The 12,068-nt window shown below is 46.8% G+C and overlaps 1 protein-coding gene across 1 annotated transcript in view; it reads right to left on the bottom strand.

The window, feature by feature from the left end:
- The window catches only part of ZNF697 (zinc finger protein 697), a 34,874-nt gene extending 23,118 nt beyond the window's left edge, over positions 1-11,756 (bottom strand). Inside the window, exon 1 of the mRNA XM_070367405.1 lies at positions 11,325-11,756. The gene's annotated coding sequence lies outside the window, so the exon portion shown is untranslated. The remainder of the gene's footprint in view (positions 1-11,324) is intronic.
- Positions 11,757-12,068: the final 312 nt, after the last annotated feature.

The following is a 12,068-nucleotide window of genomic DNA, read 5'->3' as shown; positions in this document are numbered from 1 at the left end:
GGGAATAGTGATAAAGTGGTAAAGAATAGTGGTAAAGAATCTGCCTGCCAATGCAGGAGAGACATAAGAAATCCAGGTTTGATCCCTGGGTTGGGAAGATCCCTGTAGGAGATTCACTCCAGTATTCTTGCTTTGAGAATCCCATGGACAGAGGAGCCTGGGGGGCTACAGTCCATAGGGTTGCAAAGAATCAGACATGAATGAAGTGACTTAGCATGCATGCATATATATACACACATATATAATACACATGTATATATATATACATACCATATATATACACATACATTATTTTTCAAAATCTTTTCCATTATGGTTTACTACTGGATACTGTATATAGTTCTCTGTGCTATACAGTCGGATCTTTTTGTTTATCCATTCTCTCTATATTAGAATATATATATTCATTCTGTATATATTATATTAACATCTGTCATTCCCAAACTGTTAAATAGTTCTTTAAATGGATAAAGTTAGGGCTAATTATTTCCTTCCTCAGTCTCAAAATGAAGGACTAATAGGACCAGGAAATCTAGTGATCTGGCTAAGATTATGTCAGGCAGAGAGCCCTGGAAACAAGCTAGCTCTCCTAACTGGATCCAATAACCTGTCAGCACCAGGAGCCAAGCATGCTTAATTATCCTGCTACACAGGTAGATATGATAGTGGTGATTAGCTTCAAAAGTTAGAACCTTCTCAAAAGAGAATCCCGAGTCCCATGGCCAAATGACAGCAGCCCTTGTTGGCATCAAATAGTCTTGTGCGTGTCCTGCCTCCTCTCCAAGGCTTTAACAAGCAACTCGGTGGTGCAAAGAAGAGGTGGCCCAGAGCTGTGTCTGGATCCATGGTTGTTCCTGGGCTTTCCTAGTCGTACAGGACAACTGCTTCTCTCCCGTCCCTGCAGGAAAGACAGGGCTAGAACCAACAGGGCTAGAAATTAAATGAGGATGAAAAAAGATCAACATTCAACGTTTACAAAGTAGTCAGGAGACTAAATAAAAAGTTGCTTGGGAGGAGAGGGCAACAGGAAGCACAATCAAATACAGGAGAAATCTGTATTCAATATTTATTATTAGAGCATCTACTCAGACCAAAGTTTATTCTCCAGCAGTTTTCTTGGGCTTTGGGATTCTGTTTTGTTTGCTGGCTCTGACAGGAAGGATCTGCACATCTTGACTTCTCTTCTCACTTATAGTCATCAGCCTATGGAAACCCTTTCCTGCTGCTGCTGCTAAGTCACTTCAGTCGTGTCCAACTCTGTGAGACCCCATAGACGGCAGCCCACCAGGCTCCCCCGTCCCTGGGATTCTCCAGGCAAGAACACTGGAGTGGGTTGCCATTTCCTTCTCCAATGCATGAAAGTGAAAAGTGAAAATGAAGTCGCTCAGTCGTGTCCAACCCTCAGCGACCCCATGGACTGCAGCCTACCAGGCTCCTCCGTCCATGGGATTTTCCAGGCAAGAGTACTGGAGTGGGGTGCCATTGCCTTCTCTGAACCCTTTCCTAAGGGTCCATAATTAAGCTATGAGACAAACATAGGCTCTTAAAGAAGTTTTTTAAATGGGTATGTGCTGCTTAGGAAGTAGGTGACCAGAAATATTTACTAAGCCACTAATTCAATCAATAAACACAAGTACCTATGAGGGAATGGGGAAACAGAAATAAAAAGAGCTCCTATAGTAACTGCCCCCAAGCTCATTAAAGGCTGTGGCCACCGTCTGGTTAAATTTAATTGGCATTTACCTTATTTAAAAAAAAAAATAAAAAACAGTAGGGGACTTCTCTGGTGGTCCAGTGGTTAACAATTCACTCACCAATGCAGGAGATACAGATTCAGTCCCTGGTCTGATTTCCCATGCCTCAAGGCAACTAAGCTGGTGGGCCACAACCACTGGGCCTGTGGTCTAGAGCCTGGGAGCCACAGCTACTGAAGCCCATGCACCTAGAGCCTGTGCTCCACAAGAGAAGCCACCACAATGAGAAACCTGATCACCACCGCTGGAGAGCAGCCCCTACTAGCTGCAACTAGAGAAAGCCCATATGCAGCAAAGAAGACTTAGCACAGCCAAAAATAAATGAAATAATTTTTTTAAGCATTTCTTCAAGTTTATTTCACACTATCTGTCTTCATTTCTGGGGTAAACCTGTTTTATATTAAAATAGATCTGGTATACCTCTCAAAAAGAAAAATATAAGAAAAGTTCATATATATGGAAATATATCAAGAGAATCAGAACCTAAGCTTGGAGAAAATATCTGCACAACACATATCTGATAAAGGACTGCTTTCCAAAATATACAGAGAATCCTTAAAACTTAACAGTAAGAAAATGAGTAACTTAATTTTAAAATAGGCAGGGATTTCCCTGGTTGTTCAGTGGTTAAGACTTCACACTTCCAATGCAGAGGGCACAGGTTTTCTTATGTCACTATGGAACTGTAAATTAATGATATACCACTGAAGAATAGATGCTTTCAAATTGTGATGCTGGTGAAGACTCTTGAGAGTTCCTTGGATAGCAAGGAGATCAAACCAGTCAATCCTAAAGGAAATCAACCCTGAATATTCATTGGAAGGACTGATGTTGAAGCTGAAGCTCCAATACTTTGGCCACCTGATGTGAAGAAATGACTCATCGGAAAAGACCTTGATGCTGGGAAAGATTGAAGGCAGGAGAAGACGGGGATGACAGAGGACGAGATGGTTGGATGGCATCCCCGACTCAATGGACTTGAGTTTGAGCAAGCTCTGGGAGATGGTGAGATACAGGGAGACCTGGCCTGCTGCAGTCCACGAGGTTGTAAAGAGTCAGACATGACTGAGCGACTGAACAACAACAACCTATTAGAACAGCAAAACAGCCAAAACATTGACAACACTACATACTGGTGAGGAAACAGCCAAAACTGTGACAACACTACATACTGGTGAGGATGTACAAGAACAGGAACTCTTATTCACGGCTGACAAAAAAGGCAAAATGACACAATCACTCTGAAAGAGAATTTGTCAGTTTCTTAGAAAACTAAGCATGTTATGTTTTTGTTCAGTCACCTAGTCGTGTCCAACTCTCTGTGACCACATGGACTGCAGAAGGACAGGCCTCTCTGTCCCTCACCATCTCCCAAAGTTTGCTCAAGTTCATGTCCATTGCATCGGTGAAATCTAGCAATTGTATGCCTGGCTATTTATCCAAATAAGTTGAAAACTTACATCTCCACAAATGGACGTTTATGGGAGCTTTATTCATAACTGCCAAAACTTAGAAGCAACCGAGATGTCCGTGGTAGGTGACTGGATAAGCTGTGGTACATTCAGTTCAGTTCAGTTCAGTTCAGTCACTCAGTCATGTCCGACTCTTTGAGACCCTATGAATCACAGCACGCCAGGCCTCCCTGTCCATCACCAACTCCCGGAGTTCACTCAGACTCATGTCCATTGAGCCAGTGATGCCATCCAGCCATCTTATCCTCTGTCGTCCCCTTCTCCTCCTGCCCCCAATCCCTCCCAGCATCAGAGTCTTTTCCAATGAGTCAACTCTTCGCATGAGGTGGCCAAAGTACTGGAGTTTCAGCTTTAGCATCATTCCTTCCAAAGAACACCGAGGACCGATCTCCTTTGGAATGGACTGCCTGGATCTCCTTGCAGTCCAAGGGACTCTCAAGAGTCTTATCCAACACCACAGTTCAAAAGCATCAATTCTTCAGCGCTCAGCTTTCTTCACAGTCCAACTTTCACATCCATTCATTCAAACGATATTATTCAGAGTTAAAAAGAAATGAGCTATCAAATCATGAAAAGACACAGAGAGCATATGGGAACTCTCTGTACTTTCTGCTCAATGTAGTTGTGAGGGCTTTCCTGGTGGCTCAGTGGTAAAGAATCCACCTGCCGATGCTGGACCACCTGTTCAATCTCTGGTCTGGGAAGACCCCACGTGCCACAGAGCAGCTAAGCCGGTGTGCACAACAATTGAGCCTGTGCTCTAGGACCCACGAACTGCAGCTACTGAAGGCCACCCCCCATACAGCCCGTACTCCACAATAAGAGAAGCCACAGCAATAAGTCCATACACTGCAATCAAGAGTAGCCCCCCACTCACCACAATTAGAGAATACCCACGAAGCAACTAAGACCCAGCACAGCCAAAAATAAATAAAATTAAAAATATACTGCTGTGCGCCTAAAAGTGCTCAAAAAAATAAAGTCTAAGGGATTTCCCTGGTGACCCAGTGACTAAGAATCCACCTTGCAATACAGGGGACACAGCTTCAGTCCATGGTTGGGGAGCTAAGATCCCACATGCCATGGAGCAACTAAGCCTGGCTGCCACAACTACTGAAGCTCAAGCACTCTGGATCCCACAAGACACAACACAACCAGAGAGTCTGTACACCGCAAGGAAAGATCTCACCTGACACATCAGAGATTCTACGTGCTATAGCTAAGATCCAACACAGCCAAATAAATGTTTTTAAAATAATTTAAAAGATTAAAAAAATAAAATCTATTTTTTAAAAAAATTATATGTACATATAAAACGTCCTTTCCCCATCTAATATAACACATAAGCTACACCCTTTGCCATATCTCTTTATAAAAAATTGGCAGTACCATCATATTAGGAAAGCATCAAAGTAAATGTTTTAAAGTGTAATATATCCATTCATTCAGCAATTTTTTTTTTTAACATGTACCGTGCTACCCATTACACTAAGTTCTGTCTTATGGAGATTACATTCAGATGAAATCATTTCTAAAACCCACTGCTTTCAAAACTACCTACTGCTACCAGAAATCATTGTCAATACCTGCATGAGGATTTTTTTTTTTTTTTTCCTTAAGAGATTCTTTGAAATTCACCAAGGTTCTTACCTGTTGGAAAAAAAGTTGAATAACTGGAAAGGTGTTCTTCCCAGAGTGCCCTGTTTAAGCATGATCAAGCATCAGAGATAAGCTAACCTCCTGAATAGGTAGGACACTGAGACCAAAGTAATGTTTCTTATTAATAAAACCTAGAAAGAATGGTTCTTGTTTTGTAAGTCTGGGTAAGATTCTGACAAAGTTCTCGGGAGAAAATATATCTCAAATGCCTCTCTGAATGAATGTAGGCTCTCTTCCCCTTTATACACATTTTAGCAAATTAGAGCTGTGTGCACATGACCCCGACTTGACCCTCTGCAGGAAGGGGAAACTAGAGAACTGCAGGTGGTGCTCCACACATCTGACTGGAACATTGTTGCCAGCCTCTGGATGTATTGTGCATGACTTGCTGAACAAGTGCAGGGACCCCAAGAACTGTGTACATGCAAAGTTGCTTCAGCTGTGCCCGACTCCTTGTGACCCTGTGGACTGTAGCCAGCCAGACTCCTCTGTCCATGGGATTCTCCAGCCAAGACTACTGGAGTGAGTTGCCATGCCCTCCTCCAGGGGATCTCCCTGACTCAGGGACTGAACCTGAGTCTCTAGTCTCCTGCATTAGCAGGTGAGTTCTTTACCACTAGCACCAGCTGGGAAGCCCAAGAACTGCCCTGCTGCTAAGCTGCTAAGTCGCTTCAGTTGTGTCCGACTCTGTGCAACCCCATAGACGGCGGCCCACCAGGCTCCCCCGTCCCTGGGATTCTCCAGGTAAGAACACTGGAGTGGGTTGCCATTTCCTTCTCCAATCAGAACTGCCCTATCCTCATTTAAAATGACTGATGTGCTTTTAAGAACCCCCACACACTGTGCTTATACCAAGGCGTCCACAGCACTGTGGGGCCTTGAGGTCAGGGAAAAGAAGGCTCAGGAGATGGCAAAGCCATCTTGTGGCAAAGCCTCTTCACCCACAGAGGGGCAGCTGCTGATCTTTTTAACATCCCCATTAATACATAATGCAACAAAACCCAATTCCATACCCCATACAAATCATGCTACTCTTCTCAGAGGTAAAAACAGAAGGAACTATCTTCCTTCCTCATTCCAGCCTTTTTTCCCCCCCATATCTGCAGCAGCAGGGAAACCCCTCCAGTTTTCTCTGACGTGCACCATAGAGGCCTATCCTAGGAGATGTGGCAGAAGGTGTGCCTGACAGCAAGGATTAAGGTACTGAAGCTGTGACCCCACCCAGGCTGTGAAGTGAATGTTGCTCAGTCGGGTCTGACCCTTTGCGACCTCATGGACTGCAGTCCATGGAATTCTCCAGGCCAGAATACTGAAGTGGGTTGCCATTCCCTTCTCCAGGGGATCTTCCCAACCCAGGGATCAAACCCAGGTGTCCCGCTTTGAGGGCAGATTCTTTATCAGCTAAGCCACCAGGGAAGCCTATCTACCCAGCATCAATAAAACACCATCATCGTTTAGCACTGATCAAGCTCGTACAACTGAGCAATACCCAGATCTGCTCTCATTTATTTCCAGAGGGTGCTTAATTTTTCGGGCAGTCTGGTGAAAAGGATGAAAATTATAATAACTAAGAAAATGACCCTCCGATCTCTCTCTTACAAACTAGCAACATGCAAATAATGTTTCATGCCTGCACTTTTGCATTTTGAGTCATTACCAGTTCATTACCAAACTCACAATTCCTGAAAGTCCACCATATGCCGGGGTGTGTTCTGGACATGCAGTCCCTGCCTTGCGCAGAGAATAGGCAAATTCCAGCACACGGTGGGGGCTCATTCAAGTCTACATTCATCAAGAAGACACTGAGCCTCAGGTATTTCAGGCAATGCCAAAGGTTAGAGGAGAGCCTGAATGTGGCCTGGAGTGGTCAAGAAAGGCTACAGAAGGGGGAAAGCGTGAGACTTGCCCTGGAGGGAAGACAGAAAGAATTCAGATAATAGGCTGTGAGAAAATGGGAAAGAATTCCAGGGAAGCAGTTCTATGACCAAAGGTCTTATTATGGATTCTGAACCTGGTCTTTCCAAATGATGGCCATGGGATTATGAGGGCATAAAAACAATGAATGTATGAAGAACCCGGGCCTCTCACATGAGATCCATTAGGATGCATTTAGAAGCCCAACAATATCCAGGAAGGAAATCCGTAAAGTGAAGAACCTCAGAGGAAGAACATAGATCTAGCAGTTTTCTCCCAGGGAAAACAAAAACACACCCGTTGTGAAAACAGACCTAAATTCCGGTCTATCTCATGCATCTGGGCCTCTAAGCAAGATCCCTAATTTCTCTCTGAGACCCAGTTTCCTCCTTTTTTAGAACAGAGATGATTGTAATATGTAAATCATCAGATTAAGACAATGCATAGAAATTCTCTAGTTTAATAACTGATACATAGATGTCCAACATACAGTAACTCCTTCATCACGTTAAAAAAAAAAAAAAGCATAAAAAACAGGTGTATCAGTGGTAAAGAATCCGCCTGCCAAGCAGGAGATGTGGGTTCAATCCCTGGGTCAGATAAATCCCTTAGAAAAATAAATGCCCACTCCAGGATTCTTGTCTGGGAAATCCCATGGACAGAGGAGCCTAGCAGACTGCAGTCCATGGGGTCAGAGAGTCAAATATGACTTAGCAAATAAACAATAATCGTTGATACATAAATGTTCAATATACAGTAACTCTTGTCATCACATTAAAAAAAAAAACAAAAGCATAAAAAGCTTTCCAGTTAGAGATAAATGAGCAACTACAAACTGCAATGTCTTTAAGCAAAGTTTGAAAGTCTGATTTGTCTTGAACTTCTATATGCCACATTTTAATCCTAGTAGACTGCTTGGGCTATAAAAGTCAAAGTGACGTGATGGAGTCATTGGCCTAGTTGGAAATAGCAGGATGATCTTCGTAGTGCTACTTTCTAGAAAGCACATTGAACTTTCACAACTGAGAAGAAAATATCACCTCCAAGAACATGGCAAAAGTCATTGTTTATCCCCTTGGGATTAATCCATTCTATATCCTGCCTATAGAGTTTTAAAATTTAGGCTAGCTAAGACCCTATTCATGGAGAAGGCGATGGCACCCCACTCCAGTACTCTGCCTGGAAGATCCCATGGACAGAGGAGTCTGGTGGGCTGCAGTCTATGGGGTCGCTAAGAGTCGGACACGACTGAGCGACTTCACTTTCACTTTTCATTTTCATGCATTGGAGAAGGAAATAGCAACCCACTCCAGTGTTCTTGCCTGGAGAATCCCAGGGACTGGGGAGCCTGATGAGCTGCCGCCTATGGGTTCGCACAGAGTCGGACACGACTGAAGCGACCTAGCAGCACTAGCAGCAGCAGCAAGACCCTATTCAACAACTCTTACTGAGTGTCTTTGTACTAGACACTGTAACAGACCCATTTAGGGTCTCCAAACGCAAGAACAAAATGAAAAGGTCTAGATGCTTTAGAGTCACATCTGCAGTGAATCCTTACAGGTCTGTAAAAAGGCTTCATCTTCCTTTTCACAGAAAGAGATAAATTAAGACATATGTATTCTTTCAGTTCTTTCACTCATTCCTTCATTTAGTCATGTTTTTCATATAGCATCCTCTGTGCACTTGTTAGGTTTAAAGTATAGGGTACAGAGCCATTGCCCTCAGGGATTTACTTTTTGAAGGGGAGAAGGAGAACGTCTAACTATCACAAGGCAGACCAGAGATGGGTATTCTTCAGAGGATGCAGAGTGCAATGGGGATAAGATGGATTCTGACTCGGAGGTCTAGGAAGACGTCTATAAGACTTCGGCACCAGCTGGGCTAGAATTTGGGGACAATAATCAGGGCAGGGCAGGGATGCCCAACAGGCATGGAGTCCAACTTGAGGAGACACACAGGTGGAAGAACGCTGCATCTCAGACCAGGGAGCTCTTTGCTGCAAGAATGGATAGGTAATATGAGTGGCCCAGGTCCAGTGGAGAACAGAGGTAGGTAAGCACTGAATTGTGAAGGGTTTTGAATGCCAAACTCTGGAGTTACCCTTCTGATTACATCAACACTACATACTATGTACTAAGAAACCTGTTAGGAAAGGGGTGGGGCGGGGCGGGGTGGGGGGAGCTGCGCAGAATGAAGGAAAAGAAAAAAAGAAGTAGGAGCACAGATCAAAGGAAAAGCCCAAATGGCATTAACACAGGATCAGGCTCCAGACCTCTTAATGACATTGCAGAGTTGTTGTTTTGTTTTTTTTTTTTCTCACTCTACACGAACAGGCAAGATCTTTCTTGCTTTAAGTTATCATCTTTAACCAGCTTTTACCCTTTCTCCTTGCCTTAACTAGACATCAGAAATTGGGCAAATGTGTAGCTACAGAGGAAATCCAAAGAGCTTTGAGGGGAAGGAGAGGAAATGTGATGCAACCCCATCATCCTTAGTCATGCAACCTTCAGCGAGGTCACCCTTCCCAGGCCAATTCAGTTCCATCACCAGTGCTTCTCAACCTGATTTCTTTCCATTCATTCCCTTAATCCCAGTCATTTTTGAAGGCCATCTATGTTCTCCTTTCTGTAAAAGGTAGCCTGACTTCCCATTTATGACCTTTGTTTACTATGGTATCATCATATTCTTCTTGGGGCCCAGCTAAACTTTGAATATCAAATTTCCCCCAGCGATAACCTCCACGTCCAACACGCGCACACACACAGCCAATATGCTCCAATTGGAAATCTTCTGAATTCACAGTGTATTCTCTTTATTTCACCATTCTCATGTCCTCAGCCTCAACAACTGGGTTTTTCCCCACTCCATTCTTAAATCACTCCAGATGCCTCATCTCTTCTAGAGAAGGCAGCCGGAAAGGTTTGTTTTTCCCCATAAGCTATTCATATAGGAGACAAGACTCTGTGCCTACCACATCATCATGAGCCTTGGGTACTCCTGCCTCACCACCCAAATGCCATCTTTAAAGATTCATTTGGCTCTTAAAACATCGCACATTAAATAACATCCCTATGTTGGCTTAAGAGAAGAAGGCTTTCCTGGTAGCTGAGCAGGTAAAGCCGCCGGAAATGCAGGAAACCCGGGTTCGATTCCTAGGTTGGGAAGATCTGCTGGAGAAGGGACAGGCTACCCACTCCTGTATTCTTGGGCTTTCCCGGTGGCTCAGAGAGTAAAAATACTTGTAGAGCAGTAAACTAAACAGAATTAGGGGACGAGGGTGGGGGTAGAAAGGAGAAACGGGCTGCTTAGGCGAGGGAGTTCAGGTACACAGCCGTAACACCTGGGCTGTGTTCAAAGTTGCCCACTCATCCATCACAGTAGCCATTATCCAACCGCCTTCACCACACCCTGAGTCCCACGAGAGGAGGATAAAGCCATCGGGGATGCAGAGTATTCAAGTCAACCTACAGGTAAAGGACAAACAGGCCAGGTATCAGAGCAAAGATAAACACCACCAGACACCACCAGATTGAATCCAGCTCACGTAGCAAGGGTGGGTGATTCATTATTTGGGGTAGGGACGGGGCGGTTAGGAAAAAGGAAAATCGGAAAGTCCCAGAGGAAGTGGCCATCCGATTCTCGAAACGTGGCCATCAGGTACTCTCAGCTGACTCCCTGTTGCACTGACTCTCCCCCTCAACCTCTTACTCGCCCTCTCCTCCCACCACGCTTCACCCGGTGCCTCCACTGACAGTCCTCCGTCTCGGCATTCCCCCTGGATGACGGTACCAGCCTGGCCACACCGGCGACATGGGCGTTTCGGGGTGCGAAGCCTACCGGAGCTAAACGGCGGCGACCACTCCCAGGACAGCGAGCTGCTGCTGCCCCATCTACCCTCTCATCCCCATTGTGCCATTTGTCCAGTCTGATGGCAGCCCAAGCCGCTACTCCGAGTCAGGTTAGAATGCAGCTGAGAGGAAAAGGGAGCACACGTTTCACAAGGACCCGAGATGACCCGCTGGCCCTCCTCGGAGTCTCCCATCCCCACTGTCCATAGCCCCAAGTGGGGCTGGGGGCGCGGGGAGACAAGGCGAGGGGGCTGCAGTCGGTACCCGTCCGCAGCTGCACACAAAGCCCTTCACCTTCTCCTTGCCTCCCAAGCTCCTCCCTGGGCTTCGTTTTTTTCCGAGGGTCTCGGATGCCCCCTTCGGTGGTCGGCGGGACGGTCTGACTGCCTCTCCAAACGCTGCCTCCTCCCTCGCTACTCAGCCTCATTCTCCCCGCGCCTCGCCACAGATCCCTAAAGGAGCTCGGTCCCGGCTTGGGGGGCCTTAAGTACACCCCCACCTCGCGCCCACAGCCCCGGGGCCCCTGCGACCGGGGTGAACAGACAACGGTACAAGTTCGCCCAGCGGTATGGCCACCCGCTCCGGGGCGCACGCCCCATCCCGGCAGCAGTCCGGTCGGGTCCCGATCAGCCCCGTCCCCGGGCGGCGTGGGAGCCCAGCCGCAGCCACGCTCCTACCTGCGCGGCGTCGGGTGCGGCAAGGGGCGAGGGCACCGCACGCCCGGGCCCAAGCCCCGCGCCGCGGCGCAACTGCCCTTGTGCTGCTGCTGTTGCGGCGGCAGCGGCGGCGGGTGCAGCGGCCGCGGGCTGGCTGGCAGACTGGCTGGTGGCCCGGTTGACTCCTCACTGGGGCTTCCTGTAGGGCTGGACAAAGGACATTTCCTGGGAGGAGCAGGGGAATGTTCCCAGCATGCCTCGATTTGTAGTTCCTGGGGACTTCCTGCCACCACGGCAGCGGGCGCCCGGGAGGCAGCCCCGGCCGGACTAGGACCCCGGGCCTGGAGGAGAGGCGCTACCGCCTTCCCCGAAGCGCTCCCGGGAAGGGAGCAGCGGGCTGGTCGGACCCTGGGCCCCGCCCTGCGGCTCGCGCCTAGCCCGCGGCTCGGGTGGGCGCCGGGCGCCCTAGTCCCTGAGTAGAGTCCTGCCACTGACCTGTCGCTGTGTGCGGGGGGACTGCGATGGGAGAGGCCTTTTTTTTTTTTTTAAAGAAATGAAGAAGCTGGGGATGGGTTCGCTTTAGGTCAACTGGGTTTTTTTAAATAGATTTTCTTTTTTCTGTTTTAAGTCACCGGAATGCTGCTGGGGGCGAATGAACGAAGTTGACTGCTCACCAGGAATTCAGATTCCTTAAGATCTTGGCGCTTCATCCTTAAAACCAGAAGAGCTGATTGTTCCCAGATCCTGACCCAGTGGCATTCCTCC

This window comes from Bos mutus, chromosome 3 (genome assembly GCF_027580195.1).
Source record: "Bos mutus isolate GX-2022 chromosome 3, NWIPB_WYAK_1.1, whole genome shotgun sequence".
In the NCBI taxonomy this organism is placed as follows: Eukaryota; Metazoa; Chordata; class Mammalia; order Artiodactyla; family Bovidae; genus Bos; species Bos mutus.
This window is presented reverse-complemented; position numbering and strand designations above follow the sequence as displayed.